We start from the raw sequence: 23,978 nt of genomic DNA, 5'->3' as shown, positions 1-23,978 counted from the left end.
AATATGTATGTGAATGGATATGAAGCCGATATGAGCGAATGGATGAGATGAGATGTCATGTGAATCAGAATGTGAATGAATAATATGAGATGAGATGTCATGTGAATCAGAATGTGAATGAATAATATAAGATGTAAACGAATGAGATGTAATGAGAAATAGATGTGATGAGTCGTAATGTAATTTAAGAAAGATAGGAATGGATGTTATGTGAAGTGAATGGATCTGATGTGATGGGATGGAAAATGATGTATCTGGTTACAAATGGATACGCATATGATTTGGATTTGGGTTAAGTAATATGGATTGATGTGGAACAATCTGGAAAGACGAGAGTTCATTATAGAAATTGTAATTGTGAACTGTTTGTAAATGACTGTTTTATGTCAAGAATGCTGGGGAAGCATTTTGACTGTCTTGAGAATGTGGTCGTGGAGACCTACCTGATAAAGTTGCAACAGGTGACGGCGGAGAGTCAACGGAGGACGTCTCGCGTAGCAAGGTCGGCCGAGGTCTTGACCAGCCTTAAATGGTGAGCTTCCGGTACGGTGGATGAGGGACCAAGGAAACGGCCTATGAGTGAAGCGCTAGGTGACCTGCGAAGGATCCTAGAGGGTGCTGACCATACGGTGCTCAGGCTCTGGGTCGCCGAAGATACCCACACGTGCATCGTGGAAGATATTGGAACAAGGAGTAAGAGTTGTTTTCTGAAATCGAGCATGGATTTAGTTGATTGACCTTGCTGGTCCTCAACGGATGAGTCCATGGCTCTTTTATATGGAACTGTTGGTTGATCTTGCTAATCTTCAACGGAGATTCCATCTTGATTTTTATAAAAGATTATATTGTTGGGTACTATGAGCTAGGAACTATTGAAAAGGCCCTTGAGTGAACAGGTGGTGAGCGTTCTGGTTTTGCCAATGATGCCATAAGTACACCAATGAAGGAATGATTGGAAATAAGGATTCAATCAGAGATTTTGAGGATTGTGATCAGTGACACAATGGTTTCATTAAAGGATTCAATCAGAGATTTTGAGGATTGTGATCAGTGACACAATGGTTTCATTAAAGGATTGTTTTAAAGATAGCTGATGTTGAGAAAAAGGCAATTTCATATTGGGTGTGTAAGTGGTGTGACTAGTTTATGTTTGCATGAACATCCAGCTAGGGGACCTGGGAACTCTTTTCCTTGGTACCCGGGACAAAACCTAACCAATTTCTAAATTGGATCCCATCACTACAGTGGTTGGGTGGTTGGCTAACTCATGGGACTGGATGGGGTTAGGCTGGACTGCTGGATCCGTAAAATGAGACTCCTTTCTGTTATTACGATAGACGAGGTAAATCCTGGATAGTAATTGTTCTATGGATAGGAATCAACGGCTGTGCCTCTTGATGGGGAAAAAAGCGTTGATCTCTATGATCCAAGTGCAAGTTTTTTCCTTGATCTGGCCGAGTATCTTTATAGGTGCGGTCGAATCAGTCTGGTCAGTAATGATCTTGACTACGTAGAGTAAAATTTTATCTTGGAGGAATCGCCTGTGCTTTCCGGGCAAGAGAAGTTTTTCCGAGTTCGGTTTTGGACGAATCGAGGAATTAGTCACCTGTCCGGATATCCGTGGGCGAGGCCCCGAGTGTGGGACCTTGCCCCGCGCAAGTTGTGCTACTTCCACTGCTAGCACCCTGAATCCGTTGCGCGGTGGGGACAGGGATCTTACAGTTGGTATCAGAGCATTTGGTTAATGAGGATCAACCGAGAAACCAAATATGTCAAAAATTCAAGAAGCACTAAAAGGTTGTAATTGTGTGATAAAATTCGTACAATTTAATATTCAAACTGAAATTCGTAAATTGGTAATTGGGTCTTCAGACGGAAGTACCGTAATTGTATGGAATCCGTGACTTGCTTGAGGCCTAGACATGATGGTATTTACCTGATAGTTCCAAGAACCATGACTACTCGTATATACTGAGGGTATAACTGTAGCTCTTTACTGGCAGTATATACGAGTAAATCTAAGACTTGAAGTTATAAGCATTAATACACTATCCAGATGATGAACTCGAATGTGGTTGATATGATTTTAAATTCTGATTGAGAAATGATGAGTTGATTTGGATTCTGATTGAAAAATGAAGATTTCTGAATTTAGGTTGAAATGTAATAAGCTGAGCAAAACCACAATGAGGATGAATGGGACGAGTCCCTGTGATAGTGTTCTTAACTGGAATAACGTTAATGACTTCAACAAATCACTATGAGATTAGTGGATTGTGCTGTTAGATTGCTACTGTTAACACTTGACCCGATGGATCAAGATAATTGGATAACAAATTAAGGACTCGTTTGACTAAAATTCCCGTGGAGGAATGGTGAGAAGGAAATCTTTTTTCAGTCTAATGGACCATTATTGTGTTAAAAGTATGAATGTTATGATCTGAATGAATCGTTATCCGATGATGAGTTCTATATAAGGGATCTTTATCCCAGGATTCTGTTGGATTAACCAGAATATAAGGAACCCCAGAATCAATTGGATCTTAAGGGGAAGAGTTGTCCTCTAGTTGCGAGATGAGGACATCTCGCATTTTTTAAGTGGGGTAGGATGTAGGATTCCACCCTCTAGCTTTTTGAGGTGTGCAGGTGTAAGAACCTCCCCTTTTGATCTTATAATTATTCCTCTCTCTGAAATAAAAGAAAGATTTTGTTTTACCCTGTTTTGATCTAGAGAGAGAAAATGTCTAGAGAGAGATAGTCCAAAATTGAGATATTTTTGGATAAAAAAATCCTCCTAGTGTCTAAAATGAATTCCCCTGAAACAAAAATTCAAAAAGAACTTTCCAATGTGCAATTGGAATTATCAAGAAATGGGTATAAAGGACCTTAACCTAAGGGTCTAGATTTTCAGAAATTTTTGGATTATGGTCCAATTAAGGTTCCTATGGGCCAATAAGATCAATCCATGTGTGGGGAGGAGATAAATCCAATTTGTAAAAGAAAAATACCAAAAAATGATTAAATGCTCACATAAGATGAAGAGTTGACTATGTACAAGGGTTATTAGTAAAAATGAGATATTTTTGGTATAATGATTCCATTTTAACACATGTGTAAGGAAGGGGAGTCCCTTCAAGAGGACGCCTGCTTCACATACTTCACTATGAGTATTACTAAGAAAATGAGATATTTTGGGTATAATGATTCGATTTTGACACATGTGTAAGGAAGGGGAGTCCCTTCAAGGAGACGCCTACTTCACATGCTTAAATGAGTTTTAAACTCAAAAATAATGTGATATTTTTATCTCTCCTCTCTCTTGGATCAAACCGAATCAAAACCGAATAAAAAAGGAACCAAACTAGGTCCAAATCTAGTCCAAATTCAACCAAACTGAATCTGGAAAATTCTAGAAATCAGTTGGTCTTGGTTAGAGCTTCCCTCTCCTATAAATAGAACCAGAGTCCTTTGTAAAAAAATAGGAGAATTTTACTATACCAGAATTATACTGAAATAATGATAATTTTTTATTCTCTAAAATTCTCTCCAAATTGAAGAAATTGGAGCTTCCCTCTTTCTTCAATCTCCATTGGTGGCTCCATCAGTATACCAAACTAATTGATTGGTTGGGGGCCTCTACCGTGATTAAAAAATCAAGCAATTTGTAAGGTAAAGTGTGAATTTTGATCTTTTTCCATAAATTCTCAATGTTTCTCTCTTCTCAACCCCTCTCAAGCTTGAGAAGCTTAATTGGAATGGTTTTTGAATGCTATTGAAGTTAATTGATTAATGGTAATGAATAATTACATAAATTTCTATTTATGCTTAATTTTAATGATTTTTATGTAATTTCTCTCTCTCACTCAAAGAATGGTCATTCTCATGACCTATTCTCAACCCAAATGAAGCTTCTCATAAAGCTTTTCCTTAATCCAAGATTACTTTATGCTTGTTTAATTGGAGGCCAGATTAATGGCTTTTTTTAATGCTTTTAGTTTATGTATTTCATGAATATGGATGATTCAATCCATTGTTGGGTTAATGATCCAATTAGGGATCATTCTAATCATTCCCTTAATGTTAAGCTTTATCCTTTAAAATAATTGAGATTTATCAGTCATAGCAGCGGAGCTATGGTAAAATTTTTGTAAAAATTACACATAAAACAATTTCATTCAAAGCATGAAAAGAGGACTTTCTACCATATTCTAGGAATTATCATCCTAGATTAATTGAAAGAATTTTATTGTAATCATGGAGAAATTGATTTTTATGTTATGCATAATTGATGAATTAAGAAAAAGAGGATTTCTAGTAATTAAATTTTATGTAAAAAAGAATAATCCCCATCGTATGAGTATTCTTAAAGGGTTATTTTCATTCTAGGCATAGAAAAATGTATACTAGAAATATTTTATTATAAAAGTGTGATTTTCATCATAAATGATTTTATGCATAAATTAGATGCATAAAAGAAATTCTTTAATATTAAAAGAATGATTTTCATCATAAATGATTTGTATGCATAAAAGATTTTTTTATATTAAAAGTGAGATTTTCATCATAAATGGATTTTATGCATAAATTAGATGCATAAGAGAAATTCTTTTATTCTAAAAGTGTAATTCCAACTAAATTGGATTTATGCATGGAAAGATGCATAAAGAATTTATTTTAACCCAAAAGTGTTATTCTCACCAATTTTGATTTTATGCATAGAAAGATGCATAAAGAATTTTATTTTTAATTCAAAAGAGATATTCTTATCAATTTTTATTTTATGCATAGAAAGATGCATAGAGAATTTTTTTTAATTCAAAAGAGTTATTCTTATCAATTTTGGTTTTATGCATAGATAGATGCATAAAAGATTTTCTTCTTCTAAAAGTGTTAATTTCATTAAGATGGAAATTTATGCATAGAAAGATGTATAAAAGATTTATTTTTATTTCGAAAGTATTATTCTCATTAAAATAGAATTTATGCATAGTAAAATGCATAAAAGGATTATTATAAAAGTGTTATTCCTATTAAAGTTATCTTTATGCCTAATAGGATGTGATAAGATGCGTATGGAAAGTGATAGGACGTGATAAGATGCGTATGGGAAGTGATAGGATGTGATAAGATGTGTATGGGAAGTGATAGGATGTGATAAGAGGCGTATGAGATGTGATAGGATGTGATAAAATGCGTATGAAAAGTGATAGGATGTGATAAGATGCGTATGAGAAGTGATAGGATGTGATAAGATGCGTATGGGATGAGTTAGGATGTGATAAGATGTGTATGGGATGAGGTAAGAAGTGTATCTGATGGGATAAGATGTATATGGGTTGTGATAGGGCGAGAATGGATGTGTTGTAAAAGAATAGATGTGAAGTCGTATGTGGATATATGAATGAGAATGTGACGATGGATGAATGAATATGGATGTGGATGTATGAATGTAGATGTAGATATGGATGTGGATGCATGAATATGAACGTGGATATGGATGTATGGATAAGGATGTGGATACAGATGAGGATATGGGTGTGGATGTGGAAATGGATGTATGAATATGGATGTGGATGTATGAATGTGGATGTGAAAATGGATGTATGGATGTAGATATGGATGTGGATATATGAATGTGGATGTGAAAATGGATGTATGGATGTAGATATGGGTGTGGATGTGGATGTGGATGTATGGATGTATGGATATAGATATGGATGTGGATGTATGGATGTAGATGTGAGTGTGGATATATGGATGTAGATGTGAATGTGGATGTGGATGTGGATGTGAAAGTGGATGTATGGATGTAGATATGGATATGGATGTGGATGTATGGATGTAGATGTGAATGTGGATGTATGGATGTGGATGTGGATGTGGATGTATGAATGTGGATGTGAAAATGAATGTATGGATGTAGATATGGATGTGGATGTGGATGTATGGATGTGGATGTGGATGTAGATGTATGAATGTGGATGTGGATGTAGATGTATGGATGTATGGATGTAGATATGGATGTGGATGTATGGATGTGGATGTGGATGTGGATGTATGAAAGTGGATGTGGATGTGGATGTGGATGTGGATGTGGATGTGAAAATGGATGTATGGATGTAGATGTGAATGTGGATGTACGAATGTGGATGTGTATGTGGAATAATGAATGCGAATATGTATGTGAATGGATATGAAGTCGATATGAGCGAATGGATGAGATGAGATGTCATGTGAATCACAATGTGAATGAATAATATAAGATGTGAACGAATGAGATGTAATGAGAAATAGATGTGATGAGTCGTAATGTAATTTAAGAAAGATAGGAATGGATGTTATGTGAAGTGAATGGATCTGATGTGATGGGATGGAAAATGATGTATTTGGTTAAGAATAGATACACATATGATTTGGATTTGGGTTAAGTAATATGGATTGATGTGGAACAATCTGGAAAGACGAGAGTTCATTATAGAAACTGTAATTGTGAACTGTTTGTAAATGATTGTTTTATGTCAAGAATGCTGGGGAATCATTTTGCCTGTCTTGAGAATGTGGTCGTGGAGACCTACCTGATAAAGTTGCAACAGCTGACGGAGAGTCAATGGAGGATGTCTCGCGTAGCAAGGTCGGCCGAGGTCTTGACCAGCCTCGGTTCGATTTAAATGGTGAGCTTCGGGTACGGTGGATGAGGGACCAAGAAGCGGCCTATGAGTGAAGCTCTAGGTGACCTGCGAAGGATCCTAGAGGGTGCTGACCATACGGTGCTCAGGCTCTGGGTCACCGAAGATACCCACACGTGCGTCGTGGAAGATATTGGAACAAGGAGTAAGTTGTTTTCTGAAACCGGGCATGGATCTAGTTGATTGACCTTGCTGGTCCTCAACGGATGAGTCCATGGCTCTTTTATATGGAACTATTGGTTGATCTTGCTGATCTTTAACGGAGATTCCATCTTGATTTTTATAAAAGATTATATTGCCAGGTACTATGAGCTAGGAACTATTGAAAAGGCCCTTGAGTGAACCGGTGGTGAGCGTTCTGGTTGCCAATGATGCCATAAGTACACCAATGAAGGAATGATTGGAAATAAGGATTCAATCAGAGATTTTGAGGATTGTGATCAGTGACACAATGGTTTCATTAAAGGATTGTTTTAAAGATAGCCGACGCTGAGAAAAAGACAATTTCAAAGATAGCTGATTGTTTTAAAGATAGCTGATGCTGAGGAAAAGGCAATTTCATATTGGGTGTGTAAGTGGTGTGACTAGTTTTATGTTTGCATGAACATCTGGCTAGGGGGCCTGGGAACTCTTTTCCCTGGTACCCGGGACAAAACCTAACCAAATTCTAAATTGAATCCCATCACTACAGTGGTTGGGTGGTAATCTAACCCATGGGACTGGATGGGGTTAGGCTGGACTGATGGATCCGTAAAATGAGACTCCTTTCTATTATTACAATAGACGAAGTAAATCCTGGATAGTAATTGTTCTATGGATAGGAATCAACGGATGTGCCTCTTGATGGGGAAAAGAGCGTTGATCTCTATGACCCAAGTGCTTTCCGGGCAAGAGAAGTTTTTTTGAGTTCGGTTTTGGAAGAACCGAGGAATTAGGCACCTGTCCGGATATCCGTGGGCGAGGCCCCGAGTGTGGGACCCTGCCCGCGCAAGTTGTGCTACTTTCGCTTCTAGCACCCGGAATCCGTTGTTGCGCAGTGGGGACAGGGATCTTACAGTTGGTATCAGAGCATTTGGTTGATGAGGATCAACTAAGAAACCAAATATGTCAAAAATTTATCAAGAAGCACTAAAAGGTTGTAATTGTGTGATAAAATTTATACAATTTGATATTCAAACTGAAATTCGTAAATTGGTAAATGGGTCTTCAGACGAAAGTACCGCAATTATATGGAATCCCTGACTTGCTTGAGGCCTAGACGTGATGGTATTTACTTTATAGTTCCAAGAACCATGACTACCCGTATATACCGAGGGTATAACTGCAGCTCTTTACTGGGACAGTATATACGAGTAAATCTAAGACTTGAAGTTATAAGCATTAATACTATCCAGATGATGAATTCGAATGTGGTTGATATGATTTTAAATTCTGATTGAGAAATGATGAGTTGATTTGGATTCTGATTGAAAAATGAAGCTTTCTGAATTTTGGTTGAAATGTAATAAGCTGAGCAAAACCACAATGAGGATGAATGGGACGAGTCCCTGTGATAATGTTCTTAACTGGAATAACGTTAATGACTTTAGCAAATCACTATGAGATTAGTGGATTGTGCTATTAGATTGCTAATGTAAACACTTGACCCGATGTATCAAGATAATTGGATGACAAATTAAGGACTCGTTTGACTAAAATTCCCGTGGAGGAATGGTCAGAAGGAAATCTTTTTTCAGTCTAATGGACCATTATTGTGTTAAAAGTATGAATGTTATGATCTAAATGAATCGTTATCTGATGATGAGTTCTATATAAGGGATCTTTATCCCAGGATTCTGTTGGACCAAAATATAAGAAACCCCAGAATCAATTGGATCTTAAGGGGAAGAGTTGTCCTCTCGTTGCGAGATGAGGACATCTCGCGTTTTTTAAGTGGGGTAGGATGTAAGATTCCTCCCTCCAGCTTTTTGAGATGTGTAGGTGTAAGAACCTCCCCTTCTGATCTTATAATTATTCCCCTCTCTGAAATAAAAGAAAGATTCTATTTTACCCTGTTTTGACCTAGAGAGAGAGAAAATGTCTAGAGAGAGGTAGTCCAAAATTGAGATATTTTTGGATAGAAAAATCCTCCTAGTGTCTAAAATGAATTCCCCTGAAATAGAAATTCAAAAAGAACTTTCGAATGTGCAATTGGAATTATTTAGAAATGGGTATAAAAAGACCTTAGCCTAAGAGTCTAGATTTTCAGAAATTTTTGGATTATGGTCCAATTAAGGTTCCTATGGGCCAATAAGATCAATCCATGTGTGGGGAGGAGATAAATTCAATTTGTAAAAGAAAAATACCCAAAAATGAGTAAATGCTCACATAAGATGAAGAGTTGACTATGTACAAGGGTTATTAGTAAAAATGAGATATTTTTGGTATAATGATTCCATCTTGACACGTGTAAGGAAGGGGAGTCTCTTCAAGGAGGTGCCTACTTTACATACTTCACTATGAGTATTACTAAAAAAATGAGATATTTTGGGTATAATGATTCCATTTTGACACATGTGTAAGGAAGGGGAGTCCTTTCAAGGAGGCGCCTACTTCACATGCTTGAATGAGTTTTAAACTAAAAAATAATGTGATATTTTTATCTCTCCTCTCTCTTGGATCAAACCGAATCAAAACCGAATCAAAAAAGAACCAAACTAGGTCCAAATCTAGTCCAAATTCAACCAAATTCTAGAAATCAGTTGGTCTTGGTTAGAACTTCCCTCTCCTATAAATAGAACCTGAGTCCTTTGTAAAAGAATAGGAGAATCTTACTATACCAGAATTATGCTGAAATAATGATAATTTTTTATTCTATAAAATTCTCTCCAAATTGAAGAAATTGGAGATTCCTTCTTTCTTTAATCTCCATAGGTGGCTCCATCAGCATACCAAACCAATTGATTGATTGGGGGCCTCTATCGTGATCAAATAATCAAGCAATTTGTAAGATAAAGTGTGAATTTTGATCTTTTTTCATAAATTCTCAATGTTTCTCTCTTCGCTTGAGAAGCTTAATTGGAATGGTTTTTAAATGCTATTGAAGTTAATTGATGAATGGTAGTGAAGAATTACATAAATTTCCATTTATGCTTAATTTTAATGGTTTTTATGTAATTTCTCTCTCTCACTCAAAGAATGGTCATTCTCATGACCTATTCTCAACCCAAATGAAGCTTCTCATAAAGCTTTTCCTTAATCCAAGATTAATCTATGCTTGTTTAATTGGAGGCCAGATTAATGGCCTTTTTTATGCTTTTAGTTTATGTATTTCATGAATATGGATGATTCAATCCATTATTGGGTTAATGATCCAATTAGGGATCATTATAATCATTCCCTTAATATTAAGCTTTATCCTTTAAAATAATTGAGATTTATCAATCATAGCAGCGGAGCTATGGTAAAAGTTTTGTAAAAATTACACATAAAACAATTTCATTCAAAGCATGAAAAGAGGACTTCCTACCATATTCTAGGAATTATCATCCTAGATTAATTGAAAGAATTTTATTGTAATCATGGAGAAATTGATTTTTATGTTATGCATAATTGATGAATTAAGAAAAAGAGGATTTCTAGTAATTAAATTTTTTGTAAAAAAGAGTAATCCCCATCGTATGAGTATTCTTAAAGGGTTATTTTCATTCTAGGCATAGAAAAATGTATACTAGAAATATTTTATTTTATAAAAGTGTGATTTTCATCATAAATGATTTTATGCATAAATTAGATGCATAAAAGAAATTCTTTTACATTAAAAGAGTGATTTTCATCATAAATGATTTGTATGCATAATGCATAAACATATGCATAAAAGATATTTTCATATTAAAAGTGAGATTTTCATCATAAATAATTTTATGCATAAATTAGATGCATACAAGAAACTCTTTTATATTAAAAGAATGATTTTCATCATAAATGAAAATCATAAATGATTTGTATGCATACAAATCATAAATGATTTCTATGCATAAAAGATTTTTTTATATTAAAAGTGAGATTTTCATCATAAATGGATTTTATGCATAAATTAGATGCATAAGAGAAATTCTTTTATTCTAAAAGTGTAACTCCTACTAAATTGGATTTATGCATGGAAAGATGCATAAAGAATTTATTTTAACCCAAAAGCGTTATTCTCACCAATTTTGATTTTATGCATAGAAAGATGCATAAAGAATTTTATTTTTAATTCAAAAGAGATATTCTTATCAATTTTGATCTTATGCATAGAAAGATGCATAAAGAATTTTATTTTTAATTCAAAAGAGTTATTCTTATCAATTTTGATTTTATGCATAGATAGATGCATAAAAGATTTTTTTTTCTAAAAAAGTTAATTTCATTAAGATGGAAATTTATGCATAGAAAGATGTATAAAAGATTTATTTTTATTTCGAAAGTATTATTCTCATTAAAATGGAATTTATGCATAGTAAAATGCATAAAAGGATTATTATAAAAGTGATATTCCTACTAAAGTTATCTTTATGCCTAATAGGATGTGATAAGATGCGTATGGAATGTGATAGGATGTGATAAGATGCGTATGGAATGTGATAGGATGTGATAAGATGCGTATGAGATGTGATAGGATGTGATAAGATGTGTAAGAGATGTGATAGGATGTAATAAGATGCATATGAAAAGTGATAGGATGTGATAAGATGCGTATGGGAAGTGATAGGATGTGATAAGATGCGTATGAAAAGTGATAGGATGTGATAAGATGCGTATGGGAAGTGATAGGATGTGATAAGATGCGTATGGGATGTGATAGGATGTGATAAGAGGTGTATGAGATGTGATAGGATGTGATAAGAGGTGTATGAGATGTGATAGGATGTGATAAGATGCGTATGAGATGAGTTAAGATGTGATAAGATGTGTATGGGATGAGGTAAGAAGTGTATCTGATGGGATAAGATGTATATGGGTTGTGATAGGGCGAGAATGGATGTGTTGGAAAAGAATAGATGTGAAGGCGTATGTGGATATATGAATGGGAATGTGAAAATGGATCTATGAATATGGATGTGGATGTATGAATGCAGATGTGGATGTATGAATGTAGATGTAGATGTGGATGTGGATGTATGAATATGAACGTGGATATGGATGTATGGATAAGGATATGGATACAGATGAGGATATGGGTGTGGATGTGGAAATGGATGTATGAATGTGGATGTGGATGTACGAATGTGGATGTGAAAATGGATGTATGGATGTAGATATGGAGGTGGATGTATGAACGTGGATGTGAAAATGGATGTATGGATATAGATATAGATGTGGATGTATGAATGTGGATGTGAAAATGGATGTATGGATGTAGATATGGATGTGGATATATGGATGTGGATGTGGATGTGGATGTATGAATGTGGATGTGGTTGTGGATGTATGGATGTATGGATGTAGATATGGATGTGGATGTATGGATGTAGATGCGAATGTGGATATATGGATGTAGATGTGAATGTGGATGTGGATGTATGAATGTGGATGTGAAAATGGATGTATGGATGTAGATATGGATTTGGATGTATGGATGTAGATGTGAATGTGAATGTATGGATGTGGATGTGGATGTGGATGTATGAATGTGGATGTGGATGTATGAATATGGATGTGAAAATGGATGTATGGATGTAGATATGGATGTGGATGTGGATGTGGATGTATGGATGTAGATATGGATGTGGATGTGGATATATGGATGTAGATGTACGAATGTGGATATATGGATGTGAAAATGGATGTACGGATGTATGAATGTGGATATATGGATGTGAAAATGGATGTATGGATGTAGATATGGATGTGGATGTAGATATGGATGTGGATGTATGAATGTGGATGTGGATGTGGATGTATGGATGTAGATATGGATATGGATGTGGATGTGGATGTGGATATATGGATATGGATGTGGATGTGGATGTGGATGTATGGATGTAGATATGGATGTGGATGTGGATGTATGAATGTGGATGTGGATGTGGATGTATGGATGTAGATATGGATGTGGATGTGGATGTGGATGTGGATATATGGATGTATGGATGTAGATATGGATGTGGATGTGGATGTGGATGTATGAAAGTGGATGTGGATGTGGATGTATGAATGTGGATGTGAAAATGGATGTATGGATGTAGATGTGAATGTAGATGTACGAATGTGGATGTGTATGTGGAATTATGAATGCGAATATGTATGTGAATGGATGTGAAGTCGATATGAGCGAATGGATGAGATGAGATGTCATGTGAATCAGAATGTGAATGAATAATATAAGGTGTGAATGAATGAGATGTAATGAGAAATAGATGTGATGAGTCGTAATGTAATTTAAGAAAGATAGGAATGGATGTTATGTGAAGTGAATGGATCTGATGTGATGGGATGGAAAATGATGTATCTGGTTAAGAATGGATACGCATATGATTTGGATTTTTGTTAAGTAATATGGATTGATGTGGAATAATCTGGAAAGACGAGAGTTCATTATAGAAACTGTAATTGTGAACTATTTGTAAATGACTGTTTTATGTCAAGAATGTTGGGGAAGCATTTTGCCTGTCTTGAGAATGTGGTCGTGGAGACCTACCTGATAAAGTTGGGGAAGCATTTTGCTTGTCTTGAGAATGTGGTCGTGGAGACCTACCTGATAAAGTTGCAACAGGTGACAGCGGAGAGTCAACGGAGGACGTCTCGCGTAGCAAGGTCGGTCGAGGTCTTGACCAGCCTCGGTTCGATTTAAATGGTGAGCTTCCGGTACGGTGGATGAGGGACCAAGGAAGCGGCCTATGAGTGAAGCGCTAGGTGACCTGCGAAGGATCCTAGAGAGTGCTGACCATACAGTGCTCGGGCTATGGGTCGCCGAAGATACCCACGCCTGCATCGTGGAAGATATTGGAACAAGGAGTAAGAGTTGTTTTCTGAAACCGGGCATGGATCTAGTTGATTGACCTTGCTGGTCCTCAATGGATGAGTCCATGGCTCTTTTATATGGAACTATTGGTTGATCTTGCTGATCTTCAATGGAGATTCCATCTTGATTTTTATAAAAGATTATATTGTCGGGTACTATGAGCTAGGAACTATTGAAAAGGCCCCTGAGTGAACAGGTGGTGAGCGTTCTGGTTGCCAATGATGCCATAAGTACACCAATGAAGAAATGATTAAGGATTCAATCAGAGATTTTGAGGATTGTGATCAGTGACACAATGGTTTTATTAAAGGAATGTTTTAAAGATAGCTGATGCTGAGAAAAAGGCAATTTCATATTAGGTGTGTAAGTGGTGTGACTAGTTTATGTTTGCATGAATATCCGGCTAGGGGGCCTGGGAACTCTTTTCCCTTGTACCCAGGACAAAACCTAACCAAATTCGAAATTGGATCCCATCACTACAGTGGTTGGGTGGTTGGCTAACCCATGGGACTGGATGGGGTTAGGTTGGACTGATGGATCCGTAAAATGACTCCTTTCTGTTATTATGATCGACGAAGTAAATCCTGGATAGTAATTGTTCTATGGATAGGAATCAACGGCTGTGCCTCTTGATGGGGAAAAAAGCGTTGATCTCTATGATCCAAGTGCAAGTTTCTTCCTTGATCTAGCCGAGTATCTTTATAGGTGTAGTCGGATCAGTCTGGTCAGTAATGATCTTGACTACGTTAGAGTAAAATTTTATCTTGGAGGAATCACCTGGAGGAATCGCCTGTGCTTTTCGGGCAAGAGAAGTTTTTCCGAGTTCGGTTTTGGAAGAACCGAGGAATTAGTCACCTATCCGAATATCCGTGGGCGAGGCCCCGATTTGGGACCCTGCCCCGCACAAGTTGTGCTACTTCCGCTCTGCTAGCACCCCGAATCCGTTGCGCGGTGGGGACAGGGATCTTACAATACGTTCGTAGATGTGGTGGCTGCCCTAGGAGTTAGAGTAGCAGTCTTGGACCCGCATAGTATTTCTTTAGAGCTAGAGATCATGACGGATGCAGGCATTGTGACACAAAGTCTTGTAGTCACAGGCCTTCCTAACCAGTGCTTGAGATGTCATGGTTATGGACACCAAGCACGGTCTTGCCCACGTTTCACTAGATCAAAGCCCTTCACTGCTGCCCCCAGCTCTGCCCCCGGCTCGGCCCGACAGGTAGCACAGGATTCCACTCGCCACACGTCTACCCTCCCAGGGGAGGAAGGATGGACAAAGGTGGAAAAGAAAAAGAAAATACCAAAGAAAAAAAAGGGCAAACCACCTCAGATGGATACCCACCTTGAGAGTGCAGAAGTGGGCCGTAGTAGGCAGTAGTAGCAGTCTAGAAAGGGAAAGGAGAAGGTCAGCCAGATGCCACATCAGAAAACCCCCCCCTCATCATCCTCCTCTCCTCCGCTGCCTTCTCCCTCCCCTCCTCCGTTGCCCCCACCGCTCGTCATCTCAAAGGAGGCTAGGGCCCAGGGGACGATACCGACGTCTCCCACACTGGCAGCTAGCATCCAGATGGAGAAGGGGAGCTAGGAGCCATCACAGGCAGCCAGCATACCACCTGCCCCACAGGTTGCCAGCACCCCTCAGTTAGGATCTTCTTCATCCTTGTCATCGACCCCACCCCCTCAGAGCTCTACCTCTGGAGTTCTATCATGTAGGACCATGGGACTACTTGGATGCAGCCGACGTAGGCTCATTTCGTGCCTGCCTGGACATTAGTATCTTCTTCCTTCGAAAGGGGGTTGAGGGTAAGGTGTCCGCCCTCTCCCCCCATGATGGCCCGAGCTACTCCTCCACTCTCACTAGTGATGGGACAGAGAGCAGTGGACTGACGATAGTGTATGAAAGACCATCCGTAGACAGTCCCAGGAGTACGTACAGAGCTGGATCGGTAGTAGAGTAGGGGATCTACTCCGACAGCAGTGGTAGGAGGGGGATGTCCGCTTGAGGTGGCATCGTAGCACTAAGCGGTTCCATTTGATGGTTATTGTTCGCCCACCGTTGGAGTGGATCTATCCTGCAGAGGTCCGCCGCCCTTGGAGGGCCTCAGAGGTAGCGAGCTTCTACGACATTTCATTGGCAGAGAGGTTTTGAGCTGGCTAGAGAGAGCCTATCATTATGGGACGAAGGGCCTCACTCCACTATTGAAGGTTTTAGGAGATGGGATGGACGATCCAGCCTCCCCCTCTAAACCTTCACAGAAGCGCCTTCGTCTGCATACCGGACATCCACCAAGGACTTCGACTTGGACTTCGACTGCGAGCAGACAGCTGTTCGTGGCCCACCATTCCTCGTCATGAGTATACGCATCATCTCTTGGAACGTCACCAACGGATTCCATTCCTCCGGAACCCATGGTCCCAAGAAAATTATTTTGAGACAAGAGCTTCAGCCGGCAGGTGGATGTGCTCCTGCTACAGGAACACAAACTTTCAGGCTCACAGACTAGCAGGTGTGCGGGAAGGTCCTCCTAGGACATTCACACACCTACTGGGAGCCCTCGATTGGTGAGCAGGGGAGGAGCGGAGGTGTTAGTACCTCCATCGGCGCTCCACTCTTGCAGCACATCTGCGGTCATGGCACTTTAGTTCCAGGTTGAGCTTTATGGGTGGGCTTGGACATTGAGGGTTCCAGGATTGGGATCCTCAATATTTACGCCCCGACTGATGTGAGGAGGAGAGCCACCTTCTGGAGCACTTTGGCAGGATCGGTCCCAGAGATGGACTCATGGGGATAGTTGGAGGGGACTTCAACAACCTTGAGGCATTAGAGGACCAGCAGGGCCAGGGCCCACCAAAGTTTGCCGGCATCGCTCATGCGGAGCAGTCGGAGTGGGAGTCCTTTCTTTTCGTGACAGGAGGGAGGGACAGTTGGAGAGAGCCCTCCTTCAGTAGGTGGACAGGGAACCTGGACTTCTCATGAGGTTACAAGAGGGAGGGTGGTAGACTCTTGGAGCTGTTGGATCACTTCTATGTCAGTGATTGGGCGATAGGCAGAGGGGGAGCATCAGGGGTGGTACCAGGGATGACACTTTCCGATCATGCCCCTGTCATTTTATCCATAAACACAACTACCCACTCCCTAGCCCCCCGCTCTTGCAGGATCCAAGACTCCATCTATGCCAGGGTGGAGGTTCACAACAAGATAGTGGACCTTTGGGATCGGGAGTGGGACCCCTGGGGGATTTGGTAGCGTAGGTATCGTAGGCTGTGACCGAGTCCACCAGCATCTGTCAGGAGGAGGCATTCAGGTCAGCAGGCAACAGTGGTGGGCAAAGGACAGGGGCCTCCGGAGAGACTTGGCCTCGATTCAGCGCATGCAATAGTCATCTCCACGTTCTGAGGAGCTCACGCTTCAGGAGATTAGGGCACGAGCCATGTTGGAGGAGATCACGCAGAGACGATCAGAGTTCTCGTTCCACGCCTCCAAGTCCTTCTGGGCTAGGAAAGGTGACCGGATGTGCAGAGAGTTCTTCAGGACTCATGGTCAGAGGTCTGCAGGGGAGCAGATCTGCTCTCTTAGGGTGCAGGATGGCAACATCAGGACAGGTCCAGAGGAGGTCATGGACATGGCGGCAGACTACTACAGGACCTTATTTCAGCAGGATTCTCCAGACCCCTAATCCTATCGGATGGTAAGAGTTTTTGACCTCTTGTAGACTCTGCAGACCGACAACAAAGGTCTTGAGTGCGCCGAAGCAGGGAGGAGGTGTGGAGGAACATGCAGATCCTTGTGCAACCCAGCATGGGAGAGGCCCTTCTCGCCCTGTTCATAGTCACAGAGATGCAGGAGGCAGTGATGGACATAGATGGGTAGAAATGCCAGGTGAGGACAGGCTGTCCAGAGCATTCTTCACCACATTCTAGGAGCAAGTCCACTAGCCCCTCCTCGCAGCCTTTCAGTAGATCTTTTCCAGCGGGCAAATGCGAGAGTGCCTCGCGTCAGGACTAATTTGCCTCCTCCCCAAAGGGGGAGACCCGATAGTGGCATCCCATCACCCTCCTCCCCACAACCTACAAAATCCTTACCGAGATGATCAGTGGCCGCATCCGCCCCCTCTTACCTGATCTGATTCACGACACAAACCAGATTTCTCCAGGATCGTAGCATTCTGGACAATATCTTCACGTTCTCAGAGGCGACAGAGTGAGCTCAGCACAGTGGGTAGCACCTAGCCGTAGTCCTCCTCGATTTTGAGAGAAGGCTTATGACAGGGTGGACTGGTCATCCCTGGAGGGCACGTTACTTTGGTGGCTAGGCTTCCCAAAGGCATGGATTAGAGGTATTGCAACCCTCTACAGGTCCAGCCGGGTCATCATCGGAGGCCAGATGGGAGAGAGGTTCACTCTTGAGCACTCGGTATGACAGGGATGCCCGCTAGCACCATATCTCTTCCTTTTCTTCGCGGAGGCCATGGCTCACTTCCTCCGAGCCCGCACCACCGGACTCCGAGGAATGCGCCTACCTATCAAGGACGATATAGAGCTCCTAGACTCAGAGTATGCAGATGACACAGCCCTTTATGTTCAGGATGATGTAGAGTCTTTGGAGAGAGAGTGAGGCTAGCTCTAGAGGTGTTTTGTCTAGCAACAAGGGCGAAAATCAACTAGCATAAGTCAGTTGGTTTTCTCACAGATCTTGGAGCCAGCTCATAGTGGGGTATTTCCCTTGGGTTTCGTTGGATCCCTCGAGGTCAGACGATGCACTACCTACTAGGATTCCAGATAGGGTTGGATACCACTCTGGCACAGCAGTTCCTACTTGTCCTAGCTTCCATTCGTCGATGGAAGCTAGCCTTTTGGAGCACGGCACGACTATCTGTTGCAGGCACGGCCCTCGTGGTCAATCAAGTCCTTCTTGCCACTGCATGGTATGTAGCCTCATGTTGGTGCTTCTCTCGCTTATGTGTAGCATAGTTGAGGTGACTTGTGTGGAACTTTGTTTGGGCGGCTTAGATGGCTCCAGTGCCACCAGAGCCAAAGTAGCCTGGTAGACAGTTATTCTCCCACAGGTAGAGGGTGGTCTCGGCATCATCGACCCAGAGCTTCAGAGTCAAGCTCTGCTAGTAGGCAAGCTGGTCATCTGTGGACTGACCCCCAGGAGGGCAGACATGGAAACTCTTGCTTTAGCAGGGTCTCAACACCTGCACCCCCCGGAGAGGAGGAGATTGGCAACTCTCTACCAGGTGGATCTTCACGGCAGCCCCATTGACTTAGCCTCGCTCCCCTTTCCTCTGCAGTCTCCTCACAGTCTAGAGGAGGTTGCGGCACAGCCTCTCACAGATACCTCCTAGTTACCAGGAGGAGATCGACCGACAGCCATTGATCTGGAGTAGCTTGGTGACAGATGGTACAGGATAGCAGCTTGGAGAGCGGTCCCATATCCCATGGGCAAACTGGGCACGTGGATTAGCGCTTGCTTAGGGTTTGGAGGGACATCTTCAATCAGCTGGACACAACGGAGCTAGCAACAGCAACAACAGGTACGACACGGGGGACCTAGGCTCGGAGAGCGGAGATAGATGCCACCATCCCTAAGGATGGATGATTGCCTCGGTCACCAATCAACATTTTTTGGGCGACGAGAGGTGGTTGGGACAGTTTACTCCAAGAGGCATTCCACTGGTAGTCGCTGGTCAGTCCTCCGACTCTCAATACTTTTCTTCTCCATCACTGAGCCGTCTTCAGAGGGATGGTGCCTTGATTGACCCCCTTCTATGGCAACGCATTCGAGTTGTAGGGCTGCACATGAAAGAATGGTATATAGACCCCCTTGTGGAGTAGGCCCAGGACTGGAGACTTTGGATATGGGAGGGTCGCACCTTGGCGTAGAGGTGGAGTGGGATCTAGGGGAGTGGCTTTGGTCACCACTCAACTTGTCGGAGAGAGCAGTTCCTTTCTTTTCCTACAGTGCACGCATTGGCAGGCGTGTACTTGGGGCTCTGCAGCAGCAGTGTCGGCCACCCACCTAGGCACACAGATGGTATGCTCAGGGGGTCTCACAGGATTTTCTTTGCGCTTTTTGGAAGACCCTTTGGGCTAGCTGGCAGCCAAGGAAGATATCCTACTTCCTCTGGATGGTGGCCCATAAGGGGCTACCGGTGGGGAGTTGGCTGCAAGACAGATGGGATAGGACGGGCAGTGCCAGATAGGTCAGCAAGATGAGGAGTCCCTGAACCACTGCCTTTGGGGTTGTACACACACCCAGGCAGTGTGGAAGGGTGCAATGGGGATCCTAGCACGGGCTGCACACCTGAGCTAGGACTAATCACCGGGGGGGCCTTTTGTTGGTGCAACACAGAGGTGCTAACCTACAAGTCTTCGCCATAGGACCTGGTTTTCCTCATTACCCAGGGTACATGGGCATACATGGAGAGCTTCCCGTGGCAGCTAATAGAGACAGATGCAGGTGCGATGACCCGGCACCCAGTTTGGGAGATCGTTGGGAGCATTGTGGGCTGGCACGTTTGGACCTCCCGATGTTCACAGATTCTAGGAGACCAGGCACCATCTGCGACTCAGATCTTTGCTGACACTTGGAGCATGATCATTCACATGCTCTCAAGGGTCAGTGGGATCGGGCAGGGAAGGAAATGAGACATCGTTTCCTTCGCAAACTGGATCATCAGGAGCTCTTCTTCTAGCACTCCGCTCAGAGTCTTTAGTGGGATATTCGCCCCCGCTGTGGCTGTTTGTCCACACATAGCTGATTATGCCTTGAGAGGCTTGTATATCTATTTTTGGGTTTCTCTCAGGCTGCATCCATTTTGTGACAGCAGCCCGCCAGCTGTAAGGCCTTCTTGTATTCTCGTCTTCAAAGTAATATAGTCAACACTACTTTTTGCCAAAAAAAAACAAGGATGTATATAGTTAGTATCTAATTGTTCTAGCAGTTAGAATAGTGGATCATTAGAACAATAGATCTACTGGCTAGAATCTGGTCTCTAGTTAGTGTCTAGGTCTACCACTTAGTATGTAGATCTAGTTAGTAGCATTGTTGTTGTTTCCAGCTAGTAATATCTAGTTACCAATACTAGTAGTATCTAGTGTGGTAGTAGTAGATAGCAGTATCTAGAAGTATGCCACATTTGTGCTCAACCAGCAAGGACAACAATGTCAGATTTGTGCTCATTTAGCCAACATAGAAGTGCGCATTTTTTGGCTCTTAATAGGCTATAGTCTTCCTGTATGTGGAGGTCAATGTGGCTACCATTCTATGTATTCAAGCTATGTGTTCTAAGCATGCATTGAAAGAATGTTTTGAACCTTCAAAGCTGAGAGAGAGAGAGAGAGAGAGAGAGAGAGAGAGCTCTAATCATTGTAAATTTGTAATTGGGAGTTTTCAGCTCCAGGTTTATTTTCATGTACATATGGCTCCAAAAAAGAAGAGTGTTGGAACAAGTGCTAGATGTTTAACACAATATTTTAATAGCATGGCAGAATCCTCAATGGGTTCAAGTAAGTCAACAAGACTTGAGCAAGCTGATAATGGTCCAGATTGTTTATCTAAGGAAAGCCTTAGTAGCAATGAAATGTTACACTCATTGAAATCAACTAAAGTTGTTGCATCAACACCGTCACAAGATGTCCAAAGTGTAGGAGTGGATGCAACACAGTCAATTGCAAGGAGCACCACTCATCTCCAACAAATCCAAGAGAAGGAGAGTCAATTAGAAAGGAAAGTAAGAGGAAGAGAGGTCAATGGGATATCGGGAGGACATTCCAAGCTCATTGGGTTTCAAAGTATCCAATCATACAGCCTTTGGAGTCAAAAAATGAGGAGTCATCAAAGTTTGCTACTTGTATAGCTTGTAGTTGGAAGCTGGGTCGATCAATCAAGCTGCAATTAAAGCTTGACACAATAGAGAAACACCTTGGAAAAGTTTATGACAAAGAGATGGTTGATGGAAATACAAAAATTGTTGCTCGTTGGAAGCTCGTTGGAAGAGTAGTGGTGAATGCAGGCATATACAAAACATGGCTGAATATGAAGCTCACTTATTGCAGTTTGAAGAGGATAGAAAGGCTGGAGCAACCATTCAACACTTGTATGAGAAAAGGGTCTTGAAGGATTGCCAATCCACGCTTGCACAATTTGCCATTGTATTGCACATTCTCTCCATAGGGAAGCCCATGTCAGAATATTCCAAGTGGGAGAGCCCTTTGAGCTTCATTGGACTTCGTGTTCCACATTTTCCAACAAACCATTGGAGTGAAACTGCAGGTTGGGAGTTTGCCTACTGCATGGTAGAAGTGGTCAAGGGACGCTTACAAGAGAAATTAGCAAATGCCAAGTTCATTGTTGTCTCACTTGATGAGGTAACCACACGAGATAATGGCTCATGGGTGTGTATAAATGCATATTTTGTGGAAGAACATGTGAGAAAGGTATGCTATGTGGGAGTCTCCAAGTTCGAATGTAGTGCGACTTCAAATGCTATATTGAGGTTGCTAATTGAAAGCATGACAACAAATGGTGGGATGAGCTTGAGATATTTGTCTCAAAAGATTATATGTGTGGGTGTTGATGGATGTTTGGTAATGCATGGGATTAGAGCTGGATTTTGTGTCCAATTGAAGAGGCTTTATGCTCCTTACATGGTTGGCATACATTGTATGGCTCACCGTACAAACTTGGCTTATAAGATTCTCCAAAGTTTTGATTGTGTGCAGAAGAGAGAGGATTTGGTGAGAAAAGTATATGCTTTTTTTTCAAGGAGTCCTAAAAGATTCAATCAGTTTAAGGTGTTTGCAAAAGGAGTTAGCCAAGGTAAGAAGCTCTTGAAGCAAGTTGATACCAGGTGGATTTCACTCATTGGTCCAGTTCTGCGCCTATATGAAGAATATAAATCAATCATTGGGACTGTGCATGCACTTGCTCTAAAGAAGGGAAAGGGGCGAGAAAAGGCCATAAGGCTGTTTGCAGAAACATTTTTATATCTTGGTGGATTACTTCCAATACGAGAGATGAATCATCTAATAAAAATAGCACAAGCACGGGATTGTTACATTATGGAGTATACTGTAGCACAAAAGCTCGCATGCTTGCAACCTCTATGGAGAAAGCTCAAGCTTCTCAAGCAAAGAGTCTGAGGAATGGAATACTAGTTTGGATATTGAGAATGAGAATTGCTTTTTATGCTATAATCAAAAAGGATGTTTGTGCATGAAGTCAAAAGGAAAATTGATAGAACTTCATCTCATGAGAAAGGTGAAGGGAGTTGAAAAGCATCGAAAAGTCAAACAGTCAACTTTTCCACAACTCATAAGCTTTGTTAGGAAAGAGCTTATTTCTGTGTGTGCCACTCTAGTTGATGAGATCCAACAACGGTTTCCCAAAGATAAACTCCTTGAATCATTTGCAATTGTTCACCCCATGTATTGGAACAATGAAAAAGACAAAAGAGTATTGATGATTGACTTCAATAACAAAGTCCAAGTCATTTCAAATCAATTTGGTCAAAGTGTGGAGTTGATGACAATAGAGTGAATACATTAATCTGTCCCAAAGAGCTCATAAATCAGTCAGGCATCTTTGGGCAGACTATGTGGGAGCAATATAGCAAGCTAGAAGAACCATCAAAGCCTGGATCTATGACTAGATTGTGGAGGAAATTAGAGACAAACTTATATCTAAAGGAGAGAATGTCTAAGTACTTCAAGCTTTGTTGATCTATGCCAAACAATGATTCTTGGTTCAGTGGAAGATGAGCGGGTGTTTAGTAGCTTGTCCTTCATAAAGAACAACTTGCGAAATAGACTTGAAAAGAATTTGGATACATGTTTGAGATTGTATACTACCAAACATGACCTTAGCACATTTCCATTTGAGGAGGCGTATGCTTTATGGGACTTAAATTGTCATAGAAGGACTATTAACAAGAATGCATTACAAGATGAAAGAGCATTTGAGCATGTCCAAAGCTTCCAAATCTGTGACAAATTTTCTCGCAAGTTTCACTTGCTTTGTTTCTTCTCTTATTGGCAAAATCTCTTATCTTGTTTTTATACTTTTCAAGGTTTAGGGTTGCTGATGGTCTCGCTCTTTGATTTCATTGCTTGTGGTACAATCTCTTACTTTATTCTATTGTTTTGCAGGGTGATCACCGCTTCCTGTTTTTTGCAATATTTTTGGTTTAACTCCTAACTATTGCAATATTTTTGGTTTAACTCCTAACTATTGCATGAGCCACTTATTTTAACTGGTAAGCTTTATATTTCTCATTTTCAAATTCATATGGGTAGACCTTGGT

General features: G+C 41.0%; 1 long non-coding RNA gene across 1 annotated transcript in view; it reads right to left on the bottom strand.

Annotated features, from left to right (window-relative positions):
- Positions 1–16,099: 16,099 nt before the first annotated feature.
- The window catches only part of LOC147640507 (uncharacterized), a 39,703-nt gene continuing 31,824 nt past the window's right edge, over positions 16,100–23,978 (bottom strand). The window contains exon 2 of the long non-coding RNA XR_015263189.1: positions 16,100–17,789. This is a non-coding gene — a long non-coding RNA (uncharacterized LOC147640507). The remainder of the gene's footprint in view (positions 17,790–23,978) is intronic.

The sequence above is a fragment of the Cibotium barometz genome, chromosome 3, assembly GCF_041138505.1.
Source record: "Cibotium barometz isolate CiBa-2024 chromosome 3, ASM4113850v1, whole genome shotgun sequence".
Lineage (NCBI taxonomy): Eukaryota > Viridiplantae > Streptophyta > Polypodiopsida > Cyatheales > Cibotiaceae > Cibotium > Cibotium barometz.
The sequence above is the reverse complement of the archived record's forward strand: the minus strand, read 5'-3'. Positions and strand labels throughout refer to the sequence as shown.